Source organism: Rutidosis leptorrhynchoides, chromosome 4 (assembly GCF_046630445.1).
Source record: "Rutidosis leptorrhynchoides isolate AG116_Rl617_1_P2 chromosome 4, CSIRO_AGI_Rlap_v1, whole genome shotgun sequence".
In the NCBI taxonomy this organism is placed as follows: Eukaryota; Viridiplantae; Streptophyta; class Magnoliopsida; order Asterales; family Asteraceae; genus Rutidosis; species Rutidosis leptorrhynchoides.
The window spans coordinates 35,962,770-35,976,678 of NC_092336.1; positions in this window are offsets into that span (position 1 = coordinate 35,962,770).

A 13,909-nucleotide genomic window follows, 5' to 3' on the forward strand; every position below is an offset into this window, starting at 1 on the left:
AATACCACCAAAAATTTTACCATCTGATCAACTTGGGGACCTATGGCCGAGTGTAGAGTCATACGGCCGAGTGTAAGACACCATCAGTCGAGGGTCAGAGACCTTCGACCGAAGGTAGTTCATCAGATCTGGGTTCACCCAACTTTCAAATCGATCAATCTGTTATTTTTGGTTCGATTCCTGGTCACAAAAGAGTCTAAACAGGCCGATTAACACAAATACATCATCAATTTTAACATCCATCGGCTAAAAATCACTCGACTAGCAAATTATACCTCGAATCTAAAATTAATGATTTAAAACAAATGAAAACGAGTTAGATTACCTCGTTAACGACGCTGGAATCACAAAGAAAAGATGCACAAAACTATTGGACAAAAACTCCTTTCGCACACACTTGAAAATCAAAGGTAAAATATCACAAATTGCACAAAGTGACTGACCCGATCGACTCTGGGTCCTTTTATACTCTCTCAATGACCATCGGCCGATGGTCTAATCCTTCGGCTCGATGGTCCAGACACTCGGTCGAGTGTCCGAGTCCTTCGGCCGAGGGTAATCACAGTCGGCCGGTGGTCTTGGTTTAGAAAATTTTTAAAACTTAACCTTTTTCACAATCAAACTTTACCTTCTTTTGCACATTCACTCCCCCTGGGACTGATCTCCACAGTATAAACACAAACACGCTTTGTACCGTTAAGCTCTAAACAACTTGTTTTCAAATTTTACGAAATCCATAGAATTCCTTTCACAGTAAACCTTTCCGAGAACTGAGTTGTTAAGCATACAATATGAAACAGAAATGCACATGCAACTAACTTATGAATGCAAACATTCTCAGATATGCATGCACATGCAAATACACAAAGTAAATTACTGTAAAAGATCCAGTGTGTCATGATTAGCAATATTATAACAGACATATTCAATAACATTTGACCTTTTAGATCTGTAATAAATCAACTTCTAACATCAGTTTCGTTAAACAATAGCATAGGAAGAGTATATGATGTTATCAGCACAGAAACAGGTAATACTGCTTATCATGAATCACATTACAAGGAGCATAACACATCTTTTTGTGAGTTGACATATCAAATTGATTAAATTTTTGATTTGGGGATCAGAACTGAACTATATTGACATGTTATTCCATAGTTCTGTCATTAACTTACTTGATAAAGCATATACAGAACAACTTTCAAATATATCAGTAAACGTTTACCAACTTTCACCCTAGATTTCGATGATCATGTTATATTAATTACATTAACATTTTTCAATGTTAGATTTTGATCACGAAGTCAGTCCTCATTTGAGATCGCACGATGTTTCAGGTAGAACAATTGAGCACAACATGTTGATGCTGTCCTCTTATCACATCAATGTACTTTCAATCTGATTGGACAGAACCATCTCACGATGTTTCTAGCAACCCTGGCAGCCATGAGCTTCTACCTTAAACTTACACTTTTTGTTTCAGATAATCTTGTGAATCTCAAATTTATTGCATACTTTGTTAAGGCGCATCCCGACCGCTATAAACCCCATACTTAAACGAAAATAGTATGATGTACGATGTTGGATGAATGGAAGTGATATATATATATTTGAGTGATGGAACGCTAAGATACCTTCCAGAAGATATTCCCTCTATCCAGGTCAATACCACAGACAAAAGATGTAAAGTTCACTAAATGAGATGTGAACTGAATGATTTAAGTTCTCTATATCTGATGATTTGATTAAATTCTCCCCCTCAGATGTAGATAATGAAATTGTTCAAATAAATCTCCGATTGGAATATCTGTTGTCTCAGACTTAGATAACATAGGAATCGCTGAAGCTTTGTTCAATTCTTGATCCATGATTCTCTTGCAGTTAGGTGGTGCATCATGGTATTTACAACTTCAAATAAATAAACATAAAGAAAACATACCTTTTTTTTTTTTTTTGGATTTTCTGATGTTGCCTTTTTCTCCATAAATAAAACAAACAAAATAAAGAAATAAATACAATTATACATGATGATGATGCATCACTGTCCTTGACTTTAGTAGTAATTGCACGGAAAACCAAACTTCTGATGTTGAAATCTAGAACCCGATGACGTTGCAAGATACAAATCATTATGTGTCTGTGATACAAGACTGCACTTCTTAACCCTTCAAGAGAAAACACCTCCCTTTGGGTACCCGATATGTATGTTGTTGGATTTTGGTCCAAGTAATAAAGATAAATAGAAACAAGTTTGCATCCTAGACAAAGTATGCTCATCTTGGAGACTCACAAAATTATCCTTTGCTACCGAGTATAAATCGTAGTAGGGGAGACCTCAACCGTATATTGAGTTTATGAACAATCATTTCTCAGTACATATTCAGTGATAAGTAGGTGACTACCCTCAACCGCTGTAAATCTTTCCATGATTTCCTCATCATGATATTTACGCGTTGTTAGTGTGATCATCTCTATCTAGAATTAGGCCAATAAAGTCTACTAACACATTATCAGTCATCCTGTATTACTTGTTTTTCACAACTTACATGTCAGTTCAGTATTGCAATCACTTCCCCATAACATAGAATAAGCAACTCACTTTCAGGTTTTTCAATTTTTATGGATTTTCCATTTTTCAATTTTTATTTGTTTTTCTGGTTTTTCTGATTTTTATGACTTTTTGATTTTCTCTGCACAAAAGCATAAAACTATCTAAAAAACTAAGCAAACATGCAGAAATATCATCAAATACTAACCTATCATGCAAAAGGAAAGCAAACATGCAAATGATCTACAATCTACTATGCAAAGCTACACATATTATACAAGAAGTTTCAAGTTCTTCACAACTCAGTCTCTTGGTTAGGTTCCTCTGTGTTAGGAACCTCAGTTTCAGGAACCACGTCAGTAAGCAATTTAATACCTATTTCCTTTAACAGAAAATCAAAGCGTGGTTTATCAAAAGCTTTTGTGAAGAGATCAGCCCTTTGGGCTATAGTGTCTATCTGCACTACATCTATCAGCTTTTTCTCATAGCAATCTCTAATGAAATGATATTTAATCCCTATATGTTTCATTTTAGAATGATTTACAGGATTTTTAGTGACAGTTATGGCAGCAGTATTATCAACATAAATAGGAGTGTTAGAAATTTGCAAATCGTAGTCACGTAGTTGCTGTTGAATCCAGATGACTTGTGATGTACAGCTGGTCACGACAATGTATTCTGCTTCACAAGTGGACTGAGGCACTGCTGTCTACTTCTTACACTGCCAGGTAACTAGTTTTCTACCCAGAAATTGACAACCCCCTGATGTTGACTTAAAATCTTTCTTACAACCTCCATAGTCAGAATCACTATAACCCTAAACTCGGTGTATCTTTCAGATACCTCAGAATCTTCTTAACCACCAACATATGATGAACATTAGGATTCGCCTGGTAACGGGCACACAGACAAACCGCAAACATGATATCTGGTCTAGAAGCTGTAAGATACATTAGAGAACCTATGATTGCCCTGTATAACATTTGGTCCACTGAAGCACCCTCACAATCAGGTGATATCCCATGATTCACAGACAACAGAGTCTTAGCTGGTCTTTCTGCTTCCATTTGAAACCTCTTCAGAATATTAGCTACATACTTGGTTTGATGCAAAAAGATGCCTTTATCCGTCTGAGCTACCTGCAGACCTAAGAAAAACTTTATCGTTCCCATTGAACTCATTTTGAATTTCTGCTGCATGACCTTCTCAAATTCATCAACCATTCTCTGATCCGTTGACCTGAAGATAATATCATCAACATAAACCTGCACTAACATAAGATGTTGTCCCTTCTTTTTGATGAAAAGTGTCTGATCAATGACACCTCTCCGAAAACCGTTTTCAAGCATATAGTTGGACAACGTTGCATACCATGCTCTCGGAGCTTGGTGAAGACCATAAAGTGCCTTTTCAAGTCGATAAACCTTTTCTGGGAAATGCGGGTCTTCGAAACCAGGTGGTTGTTCAACAAACACTCTTTCATTGATCTCTCCATACAAAAATGCGTTTTTAACATCCATCTGAAAAACTTTAAATCCCATGAAGGATGCAAAGGCCAAGAAAATCCTAATAGCCTACAGTCTCGCTACCGGAGCAAATACCTCATCATAGTCAATTTCAGGGATCTGTTGATATCCCTTCACCACCAATATAGCTTTGTTTCTGATAACAATACCCTGTTCATCCTTCTTATTTTTCAAAATCCATCGAAGACCATAGGGCACACAACCATGTAGTGGATTGACTAGCTTCCAAACCTTTACATGTTTAAATTGTAACAGCTCCTCTTGCATTGTACTAACCCACTCGTTATACTTCAATGCCTCATAAGCATCTTTAGGTTCGATTTGACACACATAACATGAGTGAGCATGCACAAATATTCTTCCTGTCTTATTCAACGATGAATAAAAAGCTGTTACCACATTCGCACTCTCTGTCTGAACATCTTCTGCTACTGTTGAACTTACACTTGTCACGGGAACCTCTGATGTAGTTGGAACTCCAGATGTAGAAGCTTCATTAGACTTCGCTTGAGGAATACTAATGTGAGAAATGCCTCTTGAATCCACATAATAATCATCAAGACGTTTAGGTGGCAGAATAACACGATTCGATCTACGTACACCTCCTGCTTCAGTTGGCGGTTCAAGCACTGTTACAGTTGGTGGTTGATTATATAGAGGATTAAGATGTTCCTCTGTCAGTTGCGTTCGACTAACTTCCTCGTTATTTTCAAGCTCACTATCTTCATCAGTATATACTACCCCGTCCTCATTTGAATCAAAATTACCTCTAACACTCTGCGGACTTGGTTGCAAGCTAGAAACCGTATTCTGAACTTGCACTGGAATAGTAATAACATTCTCAGAAGAGTTTTGAGAATCAAACAATATCTGAGTCAGAATTTCTTCATCTGTAGCATCTGGTGGAAGATTGAAAGAATCAAATAACTTATCATATTCAAACTGCCATGCAAACCCTTTACTCACACGAGGTGGAGCATTGCGCTGAATATCGACCTCATACCATTCTTCCACACACTTTGACTCAGTATTATACACTCTTTTGTTCGGATTCCCATATCCCAAGAAGATCCCAGAGACAACCTTTGAATTAAATTTTCCTCCAGCGTCTCGAACCAGAATAGTACAAGGAGCACCAAAGGGTTCTAAATGTTTAATGTTCGGTTTTCTCTTGTGCAACAGTTCATAACACGTTTTACCATGTCTCTTAACCACTAGAACTCTGTTCATCACATAGCATGCAGTACTCACGGCTTCACCCCAGAAAATAATTGGAAGACATGAATCAGCTAGCATTGTTCTTGCGGTTTCAATTAGAGTCCTATTCTTCCTTTCAGCAACACCATTTGACTGTGGTGTATAAGCAGGACTGAACTGTTGTTGTATCCCTCTCTCATTGAAAAACAGTAGCATCTGATTGTTCTTAAACTCCGTACCATTATCAGTATGAATCTTTCTAACCTTCAACTTATATAAACTTTCGAGCTTCAGAATCAAAACTTTAATATGATCGAAAGTATCTGACTTATGCTTCAACATCACAACCCACGAGAAATGGGAATATTCATCTGTAACTACCAAGCAATAAGACTCTCCGGTGAGAGTTTTATAGTTAACTGGACCAAAGAGATCCATGTGCAACAACTCCAAAGGAATATTAACTGAATGATGTTTCTTGGCAGTATGTGACCTTTTAGTCTGTTTCCCTTGCTTACACGGAAGATAACCTTCAGGAATATGAAAACTCTTAACATTTACACCTTCAAATAATTCATTGTGGACTAGATTATTCATCTTCCTTAGACTCAGATGACCCATACGCTTGTGCCAGATAATCGAATCCTGTTCAGTAGCCTTAGAAACGAAGGCCTGATGACCTGTAGCTGCCTTAACATGAGCCTTATGCATATCAAGGATATAGAGATCCTTGCACCTTGGAGCAGTCATCAGAATCATGTCTTCCAGAATAACAAACTCTTTCCTCAAGATATAACAAAACTTATCATCAAATGCAACAGTATACTTCTTGTCAGCAACTTGTGAAACTGAAAGCAGATTGTTCGACATCTGCTCTACATAATTAACTTTATCAAAGCTGACATTCTCATTAGCAATAACACCCTGAGCAGTAATAAATCCTCCTTCACTACCTGTAAAAGAAACTGGTCATCCATCCACTGTTCTCACATTAGACAGCAAAGACAAGTTCCCTGTCATGTGCCTGGATGCCCCACTATCAACAATCCAAGTACTGCAGCGTGGATTGTAGGCAACCTGCACATTAAAGTAAGAGGATTAGTTAGAAAGGGCCACCCATGCCCTAATGGCAGTGGGTTTCCCATCAACACCAACAACTGGCAACTCCACCCATTGTCCTTTAGATCTAGAAGGACCTTCAGGATTTTGAACACCCTTAACTTCTGATTTAGGTTTCCAAAATGTGTTATGCGGTAATGGTTTTCTATAGTAATCATTAGTTTGAAAAACCTTTGTATCATTTGTTTTCACAGAAGAAGATTTAAACACGGGTGAAGGTGATCTCCTATTAAAGGAACGATTTGGACTAAGATCAACCTTCCTTCAGGGTGTCTGTCGAATGGGTCTACAATTTACAGCCTTGTGTCCTAACATCCCACAATTGAAGCAGTTAACATTATCAAAATCACTAGAATTAAACAATTTGCATCTAATTGGTGAAAACTGTCTCCTATGTGGTTCAGTATGTTGTCTAGTCGTAGGGGGTGACGAGACTTGTTGCTTGACAGTCTGTCGACGACCAGGCGGAACATACTTGGACACATTACTAGAATTGGAACTCTCACCTTTTGGTGGTTGTTCTACCTTAGGACCTGTTTCGTCTAACCTTCCCTTACTGACAAACTTAGGTGACACTCCCTGAGTGTTCTTCTTCTTATTTTGTTTGGGAGTCACAGTGCTCTTAGACTGAGCCTTTTGACTTTCAGTTTCCCTACTAGCATTAGCAGGGTTTTTTAGAATGGTAACTGGTTCAGTGACAAGCTTAAAAGGTTTGCTGTCTTTCTCAGTGTCCATATCAGTATCTGACTCTGTTCCATAGACAACATCTAAAGGTTTCTTTGACTCAACCACCTTACTAGAACTCTTAACAGGTGTTTTCTTAGGCTTACCATATCCTGGTTCTACAACCGGGCCCTTACATTTCTCAACTGGTTTATTAATATACTCACCCATAAGAGGTGGGGCAACTTGGTCATAACCTATACCCTGCTAGTAAGGATGATTAAGAGTCTGTTTCACATCAGACATCCTCTGCCAATTGTCAATCCTAGCTTTCTCAGACTCATATTTCAACTTAAAGGAATCCTTTTCTGCCTTAAGAGTCTCTATCTGTCCCAAATACATAGTAATCACTTTTCCATCATCTATAATAGTTGATTTTAAGTGACCTACCTAATTTTCTAAAGACTTAATCACATCAACATAGTCTTTCTGTTTATTAAGGTAGAAAAGCGCATCCTCATAGTTCTTTTTATTAGTCTTATTCTCTACACTTAGGTTCTTAAGTTCAATTCTAAGCTTAGGGCAGGTCTCACATGTAGCAGATATCTCATTAAGCTTAGTGATAACACATTCAAGCCTCTCAATTTCCTGTTCATAACCAATGCATTTAGAACAATTAGAAACTGAGTCATTACATACCTTATCATTACCGGACGTGTTGGCCATGAATGCACAGTCATTTATTCCAACCTGAGAATTTGCATCTGATTCTGATTCGGACTCTGAGCTCGTACTATCCGAGTAATCAGCCTCATAACCTCCTTTACCCTAACCTAGCTCTGATACCACTTTGTAGACAATCTAGGACCTTAGATTAAACGTTAAACCTAGAATAAGGGCGAAAAACAATAAACTAGGATGAATCGAATACGAGTTTCACTTTGGGATCAATCTAACCAATGAAATATTGATAGAATCGACGCCTAGATGATTGTATTCGGTTGGGGTATTGTGACGATAGCTCCAAATCCATATGGACGAACACGTCATTCATCGATTTCATTGCGAGGTATTTGACCTCTATATGATACGTTTTGTAAATATTGCATTCTTTTGAAAAGACACACCATAAATGAATATTTAAATCAAAGGTTTTCGACATCTGATGATTTCTACATATAGACAATCACCGTAAATAATAGTTTACAATAGTACTTCCGTTGACAATGCAGTCAAAATAAGATACATGGTGATGATTTGGTGAATGCAACGTTTCCTTGAAAAATATGCCATGTAAGACTCCATGTACATAGCTTGTCTAACATATAAGCAAACAGCGGAAGACTTCTAGGAACATGAGAATAAACATGCTAACAAGTGTCAACACAAAGGTTAGTGAGTTCATAGTTTTAGTGTTTCGCATAATCTGTATATAAAAGTGGATCACAAGATTTCAGTTGTTTCATCCAGAAACGTTTATCAAATATTCTACAAGATTGAGCACCCTGGTAACTAAACTTTAACGTTATAATAAGTACCCCTGTTTTAACATACATGCAACCAACATGTACAATACATGCAATACAACGTGTACTAAACTCAAATAGTATACGTCCGTTTTATAGTTCAGGCTAGGGTTTCTATACCTGGAACAGACAGATATGTCAAGCCCTATGGATCCATATACTACTACTCGCACCCACCAGTTCTTATAACTTGCAGTTACTAGTTACCAAAGCTAAGGGATTTTCGGTTCAAACTCAGTGTAGAATTTAGTATGTACTTGTATCCATTGCATTTAAAATAAAGTGTATGTATTCTCAGCCCAAATATATAGATTGCAAAAGCAATTAAAAAGGGAGCAAATGAAACTCACCTTAGCAGCATATAAAGTCGTTCACCAAAATGTGATCGAAACTCGGATTACCAAATAACCGTAGATCTCAACCTAGAGAACATATGTTGGTCAATAAATGTCTATCAAGCTAGGTCAGGTCATAGTGTATCACAATCCTAATGCTCGATATCGACATACAAAAGTTATCCAAAGTCGTTTCAAAAAGTCAATTTTGACAGTTGTTTAACAAAACGAGACGTACCTTATATAAGGATTTATTTACTCGGTTGGTAATATTCAAAAATCCAATTTATCAATCTCGTAAACAAGTTGTTTAAATCTTAATTGTAGATTCAAAAGCAATTTCAATTAACGTCAATCATAATTCAGTTGATCATATCTTTTAATCCGTTTATCGAAATTATTCGATATCTAAATGAAAAGTTATAGATTTTTCGCCAGCTTTCCAAAAACATGTATATCATATACCTTTTACCAGTAATATATGTATTTAATTCGTGATTCATTATAAACTGTTTAACAACAAAATTTAGCATACAAGCATGTATAACTATATATACTCGAGCACTAGACATGGATACACAATTAATTTATGAAAGATAAAATATGAGTGCTTACGTATCAATATTGAGATTCAATATTGTAAGAAAGTACGTAGACGTAACAGAGATGATAAACACTAGTTTGACTCTCGAGCAAAACCCTCAAATCATACCCATAACCTCCTTAGTAATAACTCATAATTTCCTTAGCTCTAGCTTGCTCAAAAACTCATTTTGAAATCATTTGGATATCACTCCGTCGTAATATTTTATGTATATTATTATTTTTGTATCGTAAAAATAATAATACTAATACTATTAATAATAAGATTAATAATAATCTTAATATTAATAATAATAATAATAATAATAATAATAATAAAAATAATAAAATAATAATAATATAAATACAATAGAGAAAGAGATCGAGATAGTTGGAGGATATGAAACTGAGCCAGACTTTGAGCTTTTATACATGTGGCCTGCTACAGTATCTCATGCGATCGCATGAGTTTTCAGTGTTTTTGCCATGCGATCGCATGGCCGCCTTATCCGTTTTTGTTTGCTAGTTCGTCGACATCAGACAGTGTTTACTGTAGCAAATAGTGTTTACTGTAGCAAATAGTGTTTACTGTAGCAAATCGTTGTGAAGTATGGTCTGAATCATATCACTTATCTGATTGAGCGGGTTGGACTCAGTGGCGAAACTTGAACCCGACCCGCAGGGGCGGAGCCAGGAATTACAGTTAAGGGGGGCTTACTCTCTACATGTCAATACAACAACGATATATAATTCCGCTATATGTGATTTTACATGTTAACTGTAGTGACCCGAACTTTTCCATGTTTATATATATTAAATAAAATTGATATTTACATGATTAAGTGTTTCCAACATGTTAAGTAATCAAACTTATTAAGACTTGATTAATTGGAATAGGTTTCATATAGACAAATAACCACCCAAGTTGACCGGTGATTCACGAACGTTAAAACTTGTAAAAACTATACGATGACATATATATGGTTATATATATAGTTAACATGATTTTATTATAAGTATGTATCTCATTAGGTATTTTAACAATGAGTTATATACATAAAAATGAGACTATTAAATTAAGAAACTCGAAAACGATATATATAATGATTATCGTTATAACGTCTTACTAGGTACATATGAATCATATTAAGAGATTGATACACTTGGTTAATTATGTTAAATGATAAGTAAATATATCATTAAGTGTATTAACAATGAACTACATATGTAAAAATAAGACTACTAACTTAATGATTTTGAAACGAGACATATATGTAACGATTATCGTTGTAACGACATTTAATGTATATAGATCATATTAAGAGATATTTGTACATCATAATATCATGATAATATAATAATTTAAAATCTCATTTGATATTATAAACATTGGGTTAACAACATTTAACAAGATCGTTAACCTAAAGGTTTCAAAACAACATTTACATGTAACGACTAACGATGACTTAACGACTCAGTTAAAATGTATATACATGTAGTTTTTTAATATGTATTCATAAACTTTTGAAAGACTTTAAGACACTAATCAAAATACTTCTACTTAACAAAAATGCTTACAGTTACATCCTCGTTCAGTTTCATCAACAAATCTACTCGTATGCACCCGTATTTGTACTCGTACAATACACAGCTTTTAGATGTATGTACTATTGGTATATACACTCCAATGATCAGCTCTTAGCAGCCTATGTGAGTCACCTAAAACATGTGGGAACCATCATTTGGCAACTAGCATGAAATATCTCATAAAATTACAAAAATATGAGTAATCATTCATGACTTATTTACATGAAAACAAAATTACATATCCTTTATATCTAATCCATACACCAACGACCAAAAACACCTACAAACACTTTCATTCTTCAATTTTCTTCATCTAATTGATCTCTCTCAAGTTCTATCTTCAAGTTCTAAGTGTTCTTCATAAATTCCAAAAGTTCTAGTTTCATAAAATCAAGAATACTTCCAAGATTGCAAGTTTACTTCCAAGTTTTCTAAATCCATTCCAAGTAATCATCCAAGATCAAGAAACCTTTGTTACTTACAGTAGGTTATCTTTATAATACAAGGTAATAATCATATTCAAACTTTAATTCAATTTCTATAACTATAACAATCTTATTTCGAGTGAAAATCTTACTTGAAATTGTTTTCGTGTCATGATTCTGCTTCAAGAACTTTCAAGCCATCCAAGGATCCTTTGAAGCTAGATTCATTTTTTCCATTTCCAGTAGGTTTATCCAAGGAACTTGAGGTAGTAATGATGTTCATAACATCATTCGATTCATACATAAAAAGCTGTCTTATTCAACGTTATAAAGTTGTAATCACTAGAACATAGTTTAGTTAATTCTAAACTTGTTCGCAAATAAAGTTAATCCTTCTAACTAGACTTTTAAAATCAACTAAACACATGTTCTATATCTATATGATATGCTAACTTAATGATTTAAAACCCGGAAACACGATAAACACCATAAAACTGGATATACGCCGTCGTAGTAAAACCGGGGGCTGTTTTGGTTGGGATAATTAAAAGCTAAGAAGAACTTTGATTTAAAATCTATACTTCTAGAAAAATGATTTTTCTTATGAACATGAAACTATATCCAAAAATCATGGTTAAAATCAAAGTGAAAGTATATTTTTCAAAATAGTCATCAAGATGTCGTTCTTTCGACGGAAATGACTACCTATTTCAAAAATGACTTGTAACTTATAATTACGACTATAAACTTATAATTTTTCTATTTAGATTCATAAAGTTAAGTTCAATACGAAACCGTGGCCACCGGAATCACTCAAAACGGATTAGAAACGAAGAAATGGCGAGTAAAACCAGATTGATAAAAACTACTCATTTTACCTACGTGAAAGTTAGTAATAAATCTATTCCAACCATAACCTAATCAACTTATATTGTATATTGTATAATCTTGAGATACCATAGTCATGTATACAATGTTTCGACCTATCATGTCGACTCATCTATATATATATTGCGGAACAACCATAGACACTCTATATGTGAATGTTGGAGTTAGCTATACAGGGTAGAGGTTGATTTTGAAATATATATATAGTTTGAGTTGTGATCAATACTGAGATACGTATACACTGGGTCGTGGATTGATTCAAGATAATATTTATCGATTTATTTCTGTACATCTAACTGTGGACAACTAGTTGTAGGTTACTAACGAGGACAGCTGACTTAATAAACTTAAAACATCAAGTATTAAAAGTATTGTAAATATATTTTGAACATACTTTGATATATATGTATATATTGTTATAGGTTCGTGAATCAACCAGTGGCCAAGTCTTACTTCCCGACGAAGTAAAAATCTGTGAAAGTGAGTTATAGTCCCACTTTTAAAATCTAATGTTTTTGGGATGAGAATACATGCAGGTTTTATAAATGATTTACAAAATAGACACAAGTACGTGAAACTACATTCTATGGTTGAATTATCGAAATCGAATATGCCCCTTTTTATTAAGTCTGGTAATCTAAGAATTAGGGAACAGACACCCTAATTGACGCGAATCCTAAAGATAGATCTATTGGGCCTAACAAACCCCATCCAAAGTACCGGATGCTTTAGTACTTCGAAATTTATATCATATCCGAAGGGTGTCCCGGAATTATGGGAATATTCTTATATATACATCTTATTAATGTCGGTTACCAGGTGTTCACCATATGAATGATTTTTATCTCTATGTATGGGATGTGTATTGAAATATGAAATCTTGTGGTCTATTGTTACGATTTGATATATATAGGTTAAACCTATAACTCACCAACATTTTTGTTGACGTTTAAAGCATGTTTATTCTCAGGTGAATACTAAGAGCTTCCGTTGTTGCATACTAAAATAAGGACAAGATTTGGAGTCCATGTTTGTATGATATTGTGTAAAAACTGCATTCAAGAAACTGATTTCGATGTAACATATTTGTATTGTAAACCATTATGTAATGGTCGTGTGTAAACAGGATATTTTAGATTATCATTATTTGATAATCTACGTAAAGCTCTTTAAACCTTTATTTATGAAATAAAGGTTATGGTTTGTTTTAAAAATGAATGCAGTCTTTAAAAAAACGTCTCATATAGAGGTCAAAATCTCGCAATGTAATCAATTAATATGGAACGTTTTTAATCAATAAGAACGGGACATTTCAGTTGGTATCCGAGCGTTGGTCTTAGAGAACCAGAATTTTGCATTAGTGTGTCTTATCGAGTTTGTTAGGATGCATTAGTGAGTCTGGACTTCGACCGTGTTTACTTGAAAAATGATTGCTTAACAAATTTTGTTGGAAACTATATATTTTTAACATGTGAATATTATGTGATATATTAATCTCTTAACGTGTTTGATA